The sequence below is a fragment of the Lacerta agilis genome, chromosome 2, assembly GCF_009819535.1.
Source record: "Lacerta agilis isolate rLacAgi1 chromosome 2, rLacAgi1.pri, whole genome shotgun sequence".
NCBI classification, from domain to species: Eukaryota; Metazoa; Chordata; class Lepidosauria; order Squamata; family Lacertidae; genus Lacerta; species Lacerta agilis.
Window position 1 is genome coordinate 55859786 of NC_046313.1, and position 11241 is coordinate 55871026.

Sequence of the window (11241 nt, forward strand, 5' to 3'; positions counted from 1 at the left end):
TTCTTTTCTTCCTGATCTACTGCCTCAGAAAAGAGTCTCAAGAGACTGAGTCACACAGTGGGAAAGCTCCCCCCCCCTAACTATTGTTCCTGTCAGGGACTCAGAAGGTGACCTTAGACAAGCCACCGCCTCTTGGCTTCAGCTCTCCCTCTGTGCCATGTAGCATCGCAGGCATGGTGCCGGAACTGAGTTCCGGAAAGTTCCGACTGAAAAAGAAGCCCTATGACCTTCAGAGACTGGGGTGTGGATCCCCACTCAGCCACGAAGCTCACTGGGTGGATCCCCACTCAGCCACTATCTCTCAGCCTAACCTATGTCAGAAAGGTAGCTTTGATGATAAAACGAGGAGGAGAGAACCATTGCAACAACTTGAGTGCTTTGGGGGGGAAGGTGGTATATAAATGTATGAACAAATGCATTTTTGGAGTGGATCTGGAACTCACCAGAAAAGAGTGGGTCATGGTGGGCCTGTTCCAGCAATGCTGCTTATTTTAAAGTGATTCATTTGCCATGCTTCTAATTGAAACACTGCTACCAATTGTGAGCTGTTGAGTGCAAGTTGGGTTAAAAACCCACAGAAACGAGCAGCTAGCTGGCAAGCTAGTACATGCACATCCTGAGGGGAAAGCCTTGATCCCCCTGCCGCACTTCCATTTATTTTTTTAAAAAATGTATTCCAAATTAGATACCTTGTAAACATAGAAGAAGAGATATGATCTAGCTATAAATTTTAAATTACTCAATTTAAAGAATATACCTTATTGTATTAAGCCCAAGAACCACCAGTTAATTGGCTGGCTGTAATATTTATTATAAGTGGCTTTTTGCTTCCCCCACCCACCCCGTGGCAGATTAGATCTGAGCCTCCTAGCAATTTCATAAATAATTTCCTCCCATTTACTGCAAATCAAATATTTCATTTTCTTGTGGGTTTTCCTTTTCAGGCAATTCCCATCTGCAGAGTGTTTTAAATGTGGTCACTATTTCTTGGATCTATTATTTCCTCAACAAGGAATGTTTCACATTAAGCCAGAAAAAAAGAAAAAAAGAGAGAGACTCAGTTGAGCACTGTAGTTGTAAAACTGACAAAGCCTCCATCCAGAAGCTGTCAACTCCATCTCACCCCTTCTTTTTGGGAGCCATGTCCATTATTTTTACTCGAGAAACAAATAGAAGCTGTTGTTTCAGTGATGTCGCTTGACATTCAGTCAGTTCCGAGAAACAATTTTTCCACTATAAGCTAGCTCACAAAATGCCAGTAGCTCCTGTTTTCTTTTCTTTAATCACTGGAAGAAAACCATGTGTGGTGAACTGGGAATCAAGGCTTTCTGAGTGCTAGACTAGCTCCATCATGAACTCTGGGCGGCCACGTCTACCATCTCCTGATCATTTTGCAAAAATAAAGACACCCTATTTGTGTCCTAGATTTGCATTCTGCCATTCCTTCAAGAATGGTGCACGACAGTGGCGTAGCATGGGTTGCCGGTGTCTGGGGTCAAATGGGGGGGGGGTGAGATAGAGGGAAACGGATGGAGTACGTATGAGTATTCAACTGCCTAATGGCATCCGCGTCACCCAGGAGATTGCAGCTGCTGAGATAAGCAAAGAAGAGTCGTTCCGTTGTCCTGGTTCACATGGAGAAGCTGTTTTCAGTGGAGCCCAGCAATGAAAGCACACAGCTATATTGAGGCAGCACCAGGTGCTGAAATGTTGAACCCCTAAAAATTTTGCACCCAGGACACCCACCTCTGTGCCCCTGCCAGGCTACAAATCTGTGAGGTAGGTCAGGTTACAAAAGAATGATTGGGTCAAAGTCACTCAGTAAGCTCCATGGCTTAGCTGGGAGTTCAGTCCCATTTCTACTTGGATCAAGTATTTATCCACATCGCTCTGCATGGCCTTTCTATACTGAAATGGCAGTGTTTCTGAAGCATTCCTCTGTGTGCACACAATAGTTTATTGAATGAAATTGCACAGAAAATGAAAGCAGTAATAAAGGATAAAGAAGGCTGATCGCCGAAGAATTGATGCTTTTGAATTATGGTGCTGGAGGAGACTCTTGAGAATCCCATGGACTGCAAGAAGATCAAACCTATCCATTCTCAAAGAAATCAGCCCTGAGTGCTCACTAGAAGGACAGATCCTGAAGTTGAGGCTCCAGTACTTTGGCCACCTCATGAGAAGAGAAGACTCCCTAGAAAAGACCCTGATGTTGGGAAAGATGGAGGGCACAAGGAGAAGGGGACGACAGAGGATGAGATGGTTGGACAGTGTTCTCGAAGCTACCAACATGAGTTTGGCCAAAGTGCGAGAGGCAGTGAAGGATAGGCGTGCCTGGCGTGCTCTGGTCCATGGGGTCACGAAGAGTCGGACACGACTGAACGACTGAACAACAACAACAATAAAGGATCCATGTGCAAAGGCAACTCAGGCAGGGGGCATTAGTTGTCCTGTCTTCTGTAGATCACAGACATATAGGCATCTAATGCTTTTCTTCTTTATAGTAATGGCTCTTCCCTCCCTAGCTGAGAAATTATAATTGGTTCAGCAGCAGTGCCATATATTCCTTCCACAGCTGAATGCCTTGACAGCCCTTGAGCTGAAGGAAGGCACCTAGTACAGCCACATAAAGTTCTTTGCCTTCTGCTTCCCAGCAGGCATTAGTTCAATGAGAGAGCTGAGTTCATATGGGAGAGGGGAAATGGTGATTAGCCCACGTGGGCTGTCAATATTGTATTAGATAACTCTACGCATTCTGTGACATCTAAATGAATAATCCTCTAGTAATGTTGGCAGTTGATGACTTCACAGGGCCTGAGCATTTAGGCCGACAAAATTAATGGAAGCGTGTTAATTTTGCGCATGGAATCACTCTGGCTGTGTTGCCAATATGCATATACTCTCGGCTCTGTGCATCTTGTTCAGAGGGCTTCAACGTCCATTACACAACTTGCAATACGCCACATTTTATTAAAGGCCTCCTATCTGTTCCAATTTCCTCTGCAATGGGAAAATCACACTGACATTAGGAAAATCTGTTTAGTCTCCAGCGGAATTATTGCTTCTTCAGCTCCGATGCCATCATGAAATCTAGCCTTCATTTGGAATGTGGCTTATAGAACAAAAATAACACTGACTCAAAGTGAATGATAAGAAAGCTTTTAGCTTTCTTCAGTTCCAAACAAATGAGAATAGAGGAAAAATTACCCATGATGGAAAATTATACATATTTACAAACACCATCAACTATTATCAGAAAAAGGACATTTATACATAAATGAGGGATAACCTCTCAGCCCTACATTTACCATCAAAGAAGTTTCAGGATTTAAATGTTTTGATTAAGTCAGAAATGTGTTTTAATTAAGTAATCTGCAAATTTCCCTGAACTAGTTAAGCCAGAGCATTTTGATCTTTAGGTCTTATGGGGCATTTTCTTGCCTAAGGGCAAGGGGAGCTGAGCCAGATCAGATACGAGTAGCTCAGAGCATTTTCACACAGTGAGGTGTTAAAATGACGTCTTGGAAGTCTTTCCTGCTGACTGTGCCATGTGCAAAGGTTGTTAATGTTGGATAGAGTTTGGGAGACACATCGGCCATGCTTTGCGGCAAAGGTAGGGTTCAACATTATGGAGCAATTTAAGTAAAACTCAATTGAAACCTGACATGTGAAAACACCCTGGGGTGCTTCCAAATAGGTTCTACTCAGAGTAGACCCACTGAAATTAATGGACCTAATTTTTTCATGTCCATTCATTTTAATGGACTTGCTCTGACTATGACTAAAGTTGGATGCACCCACTTCAGTCAAACTAGCTGTTTTTAAGCCTCTCCAGTAGTGACACAAGCCTTATCCCAATGTCCTGAAAAGTAGTAGAATCAATATGAGAAGAGTAATCAGGATCATTCTCATTGCCCCACCACCACTCTCAACATCCATGGGATGAGGCACACATATTGCATGTGTGTGCAATTTGTAGATGCTGCCACGAAACCATTGAAATGCAGATTTATTGACTGCATGGCAAGCTCATGCATGCACAAGTTGTATGTGTATATGCTCTCTACAGAAGGCAAAAGCAGAGGGTGAAATCCAAATCTACCTGGCACACATGGATTCTACCCCTATATAAACTGTAGGTATGGGGAGGAATTTAATTTGCACTTTCTGAAACAGCACACCAACTGAAACATAGCCATCCTTGGAAATTTGCACTTCTCTGAATTTTGCAGTGTACTTCTCCATGCACAAAATTGCATATCCTAAGGTAAAGTGTGCATTAAAATAATACCTTAATGAAACAAGCATACAAAATTGCATTATATTAGGGAAAATAGGCACTGTGAAAATGTGTATTAGGAGAAATTGGTACTAAAAAGCCAGCGGGTCTTCATTTTTTATCATTATTTAACAAAATGTATATGCTGCCTGATTCTAAATAGAACCTCTAAGTGGTTCATGAGTATTTTTTTTTATCACAAACAGATGTGGAAATGTGGAAAACTGGAAATGAGAAATGTGGAGGAGAATGAGAAATGGAGAGAAAATGAAACTGACATATTTGCACCCATCACACCAACACACAAAAGGAGGGAGAATAGGGGGTTCATTCTGTCTGCCATCTTGTGCCTTCTTCACAGTAGTGCTAGCATTTGTGTGAGTTCCATCTCACACATTCCATGTTATTGCTTCCCAAGTTAATAACATCTTGAGTTATAGCCTTGCAGTCCATCAAAAGTTTCTCAGTATCTCTAGCCTGAGGAAACTGAGAGATGTTTGTTTCTCCTCCAACATCTATGTTTACAGGGCTGGTTTTGAGGGTAGCCAGTTTGTTCCCAAGACAATTATATTAAACTGGTAATTGCTTCCTTCTCCTAAACTAGTAATTTTGTCTTGTTTCTCCTCTCAGATTTACACCAATTGGGGATGTGTCTTTTCAGCCACACTTCCTTCTTCATGAAGTCATTCATGTATGGACATCAGTCTTCCCTGCCATCTTTTTAACTAAAATATATCCTAAGGCAGGGGTAGAACCTTTGGGCCTCTAGATATTCTTGGATGCCAACTCTCATCAGCCCCAGCTAACATGGTCAATGATAAAGGATGAGAAGAGCAAAAGTCCAGCAACATCAGGAGGGCTGTGGGTTGACCAGTCCTATCCTGAAGGCTGCATACTAGGGCTGTGTACACAACCCAACTAATACCCATGTGAATTTCTGCAGACCCAGAAACACAGGAAAGCGGAGGTTAAGGTGGTCCAAGCTTATTTGATAGGGTGACCTAAGGAACAGCCAAGGAGGTTAGGTCTTTAGTAACTTCAACAGTTGGGTATAAGAGGGATTTGGACAAATATAGCTGGAAGTGAGAGCTGCATCATAAAGAAGGCTGGTCGCGGAAGAATTGATGCTTTTGAATTATGGTGCTGGAGGAGACCCTTGAGAGTCTCATGGACTGCAAGAAGATCAAACTTATTCATTCTGAAGGAAATCAGCCCTGAGTGCTCACTGGAAGGACAGATCCTGAAGCTGAGGCTCCAATCATGAGAAGAGAAGACTCCCTGGAAAAGACCCTGATGCTGGGAAAGATGGAGGGCACAAAAAAAAAAAGATGGAGGGCACAAGGAGAAGGGGACAATAGAGGATGAGATTGTTGGACAATGTTCTCAAAGCTACCAACATGAGTTTGACCAAACTGCAGGAGGCAGTGGAAGACAGGAGTGCCTGGCATGCTCTGGTCCATGGGGTCATGAAAAGTCGGACACGACTAAACAACTAAACAACAACAACAACAACAGTTGGGTCATGAAAAGATGAAAAGATGCACTTGCATAACAGTTATTGTTACAGTCAACTTGCTTTTCACATCTTACCATCCTGTCTTTTCAGACAGCTTGATGTTGAAAATAAAGGTGACTTAGAAGCCACAGATGGGGAGTCTGTTATAAACAGAGGGAGCCATAGAGATCAAAGTGGGAAAAGAAGAACATGGGATCTGATAGCAAATATATCTTTTAGAGTTTGTTCAGCCAAACACTGCATCTGTAGCCTTGGTTTTTTACATTGTTCTGCCATAGTTTAAAAACATCAAACTATGACATCTCGGGACTTTGCTGGGAGGGGAGATAAATTGTCAGCTTCTTCTCATTGATTACTGCTGTAGGAGACAAAATAGCCTGCTTCCTATAAAGTCAGACATCTGGGAAACCAAGCACACACTCTTCATCAGCACTCCTTGGCTGCTAGGCCTCCTTTTCACCTGCTGTGTCTTAATAGCCTGGTTAAACACCATGAGTTTACCATGCCACAGGAAAGCTCTGAAGAGGTTGAGAGGAGTCTGCAGGCTTTGACCTCTCTCTTCACAGCAGAGCCAGAAAATAAACAGAGAGGCCAACCCAGCTTGCTTTAGGAGGTGGAAGTGGGGTCCCCTATGTCAGGAAGCCAAAAAACACTGTTTTAAGTGCCAGAGTTGGCGAAATGGGAGAAAGTGTGCCCTGACTTAGTGAGTGTGCCTGAGACATGCCTCTCTTCATTTAGACATGTGTGTGTCCCTGCCTACCCCATTGTACTGTGCAATGAGATCTATGGTAATAACAGTGCCAGTCATGGTGTCAGGATACGCGAGGTGCAGAATGTACTATAGCGTCTTGTTAGTGTAAAACAAGCTCTGCAAATAGCGAGCTGTCATTGCTACTCTGCAAAGTGCAATGGAGGAGCCTGAGAGCATGGAGATTGCTGCCAGCCAAGCTGAACCAGTGTGCAGCCATGTGCGCAGCAGCTCTTGTCCAGACAGCAATGTACACGCAATAAAGAACCACACACCAAAACTGAGCAGTGTACTGTATCTAATATTATTGTAGCTTAACATCAATACGAGATGCTGAGGTTCGTTTTCTGGAAAGGAAAAGGGAACACAAAAAGTTTTGATCCAAATCTTAAAGGTAAAGGTAAAGGACCCCTGATAGTTAAGTCCAGCCGTGAACAACTCTGGGGTTGCGGCGTTCATCTTGCTTTACTGGCCGAGGGAGCCGATGTTTGTCCGCAGACAGCTTTTCCAGGTCATGCGGCCACCATGTCTAAGCTGCTTCTGGCGAAACCAGAGCAGCGCACAGAAACGCTGTTTACCTTCCTGCCGGAGCGATACCTATTTATCTACTTGCACTTTGACGTGCTTTTGAACAGCTAGGTTCACAGGGGCAGGGACCAAGCAACGGGAGTTCACCCCGTCGCAGGGATTCAAACCGCCGACCTTCCAATCGGCAAGCCCTAGGCTCAGTGGTTTAGACCACAGCGCCACCCGCCTCCCGATCCTAAACTTACTGTGACGTTAAAATCAAAACCAAAAGTCACCATGTGGTCTACACACCCATCACACACCCAGCTACCTACATCCTGAATGATCAAATCACCCACATAGGACCTCACACACGCTGGAGGAATATCCTTGGCAAGACATGATAACTGCTTGTATCCAAAGGAAGGGGTTCCTTTCAAGAGGACCCCAGAGTGACATCCTGATATATCTGATCTCGTGTGAGGGGCTACAGAAGGCAGATTTAATCAGAAGAATCCATATGCTCGCACAGGCACACTTTCAAGTGCCCACATTGGGGTGGTTTTTTTTAGATCCCAGCCTAGTTATTTATTTGTCTCCACTGTTGGCTTTTGGTCCATTTCTGATCTAGCTTCACCTATGGTGTCAGAGAAAGAAAGAAAAAGATCAGATTGAACATGAAGCCATCCAAAAGAAATAACACAAGGCATTTTTTTAGTAAAGAAATATTTAGAATTCTACTACATACCAATGTCTCAGTCAATATAAAGTTAAGCACTTTTCAAACCCATTTATTTCAACGGGAGAAAGTTCAGCATGTGCTAAACTACCGTTACGGTACTATGTCCCTTAGGAACAGAAGTCCTTTAACAATCGGAAGGCAACTAAAAAGGATCAATTAAAAATGAAAACCACAATTATTTAAAAGCAATATAATACAAAAGATGAAAAGACATGAAAACAAAAAGACAGCCTCCAGCGATTAAAATTTCTACTAGTGCAGCTTCCACAGCCCAAAGCAAGGGAGCCCTCTAGTGGCCAACTATAATTATGGTAATCTGTTCCCTTTAGACCAAGGGATCGCTGCGCATGAGGCCTAACTAATCACATATTATATGTGGCATATAGATTCCGCCACATAATTAAATCCCTGTAAGAGTCAAAAACTTACAATGACTGGGGCAGGACGAAGTCTGAAAATAAGCCTAGTACTGCCAATGGCTCTCCTATCCTATTGCCTGTTGTTTATTTTACTGTAGATTCTGGGGATTTATTTTGGGACTTCTTACAACGCATGTGCTGTCAGCCGTGGTTGCGTACTCCATTTCCCAATTTAATAAATCATTTTAGAAACCATGAAGCACTTTTGACCTGCACTACTCAGGTCTTGCTAGTTCAGTACGACCTAATACTAAGACTATTGCAATGTGCTGTAGCCTACATCAGTCTGCCTTCGGTAATGGTTTGGAAACTGGAGAATGACGTGTAAAATGCAACAGCTTTTTAAACGTTTCTGCAGGATGGGGATGATTGGTTTCTTTTGCTTTTGTTTTATTGTGTATTTTGTGTTTTTATGTTGCGAACCACCTTGTGATGAAGAGCAGTATACAAATTCGATAAACAAACAAATAAAAAGCTCGGTTGCGAACTGGAACAAGGAAGCATGAACATGTAACAGTGGTTCCAACTCGGCAGCACTGGCTACCAGTTTATTTCTGGGCCCCAATGCAAAGTGTTGTTTTTCACTTTTAAAGCCTTATGCGACTCGGGACTTCTGTCCCTAAAGGGCCACTTTTCTCCATATGAACCTCCCTGAAACCCTGTGATTGTCATCTTCACTGTCTCCAACCATAAAGGGGGGTCTGGAGTGTGGCCATGAGAGAACAGGCCTTTTTATCTCTTCCCCCGCCACCCCCAATTCTCCCTCAGCATTCTCTCACAGGAGGTCTCGCCAGGCATTTGGGCAGCGCCAGTGATTGGATGTTTTTATATTATGTTTTTAAAACATTTTCTGTATTTTTCTTGTTGAATTTCATACTCGTGGTAAACAACAGAGACATTTTGTGATGGGCAAGCAATTCATAAATTCAGTAAACCAAACCTAACATCACTTAATGCAAACTAGTGTCAGCCTAAGACAAAGTTTGGAGAGTAAACTTGAAATCCCTACTCTCTTGATCTAATTTACCTCACGGGATTGTTGTGAGGAGAAAATGGGTGGTGGGAGGCTGTCGAGGAGCAGGCTATAAATGTAACGTGTAAATGTAAAACACACATGCAATTACCTAATTCAAACCTCAGTTGTCGAACGTAATCAGTTCCGGAAGCCCGTTCGGCTTCCGGAACGTTCGACAACCAAATCGCAGCTTCCAATTGGTTGTAAGAGCTTCCTGTACTCAGCGGAAGCCACGCTGGATGTTTGGCTTCTGAAAAACGTTTGAAAACCGGAGCATTTACTTCCGGGTTTTCGGCGTTCGGGAGCTGAATCATTCGAAAACGGAGCTGTTCAAGAGCCGAGGTATGACTGTATCACATTCTGTTATCAGTATCTGGCAGCCTTCATAAGACGAATTGTGCACCATTTGTCCCCTTCTCTTGCATATCCAGAATAAAATGGTGGGGTGGAGGTGGTGGACAAAAGAGAGGTGGAGAGCACTGGTTGCTCTCATATGACTGGCCGCAAATCCACTTTGCCTGGCCTCGACCTCCTCAAAACAGCATTTGAAAAGTAGAAAAATAAATCTATAATAAGCATTTTATTTCTAAACTCAGGGCCCTTTGTGGTACTTGAGAGGCTCTCAAAAATATGACTGAAACTGGACACAAACATATTTCACGTACCAGAGGCTTCATCATCATAGGCCTTTAAGTCACAAACTCCTATACCTGGCAACTCCACAGCTCACTTGGATTCACTGTAGACAACACAAAATGGTGGTGGGTCTTGCCTTTAGGATACAGGACACTGTAGGCAGGCTGGCAGGCTCATCTGTCTCTTTTGTTTCATGTCCCTTACCTCAGGAGAATAACAACTGTTTTCTCATTTAGAAAGGAAAATCAATGGTGGGGTGGGGTGGGGGTTATTGCCAGCATCAGGCTATTTATAATATGTTGAACAATAGCTGACCTTGGGAAACTACAGACGTTTGGACCGGCCAGCGCTCTCATTGCCTCGGAGTATCAGATACCCACCCAACAGCCTGGGGCTGGCTTCCCCAGTTGAGGTTGCCAAGATGTAGCACTCAGGGTGGAGACATCAGAAGAAAGCATAAACAAAGGCAGGGAGTTACGGCAACACAAGCAGTTTGTGTGTTTTGAAGCAAGCACATTTTGGTTTCCTTCCCCGTTGGCCTCTTCTGTTCTCCAAATCTTTCATTTTCTTTGCTTTTCTTATCACTACTGTTTTAAGAAGCAATCATATAAATGCTGTATTATATGTCCTATAACTCTGGTTGAGTCCATTTCCTGATTATCATTAACAGTCTGCAAAGCCTTAGCCACCAGTATGGACGGCTCTGTCAGTGTTTCAGACTTTGCTTGAATGATGAAAGTAGAATGGTTTAACTTTTGTTAAATGAAATTTGGATGATCTCATGCATTCATTCCGCTTTGCAGTTCTAAAATATTTCCTTCAAATGCCTTATTTTTTGGCATCATCACATATTTTTGCAGCTATTAAGGCAAAACACAATTAATTAAAACCGCTCATTGATTGACAGTGCAATACGAAACGTCCTAAGAGGAAGGCACGCTTGGCAAATCCACACCGTGATCAACTCCCACCCGGAAACCAATGTCCCCACTGTGGAAGGACGTGTGGATCCAAAATTGGCCTCCACAGTCACTTACAGACTCATTGTTAAAACCGTGTTAATGGAAGACAATCTTACTTGGCTGTGAGTGATTGCCAGAGAAGAAGAAGAAGAAGAAGAAGAAGAAGAAGAAGAAGAAGAAGAAGAAGAAGAAGACTATATCTGCTAACAAGTGTAGTTTTGGTAATATATGTGATTGACCGTGGACCACTAAGGCTTAAATGGATTTCAGAAAAGCCTAAATATAAATAATGAAGACCATCTATACAATAGCCTTAGGATAAAAGCCAATCTATATTGAATTTTGAACTTATCAGGTGACAACTGAAGTGTAAAAACTGGGTGACATCCAGCCATTGTGATTCCCAAAAAGAGCACT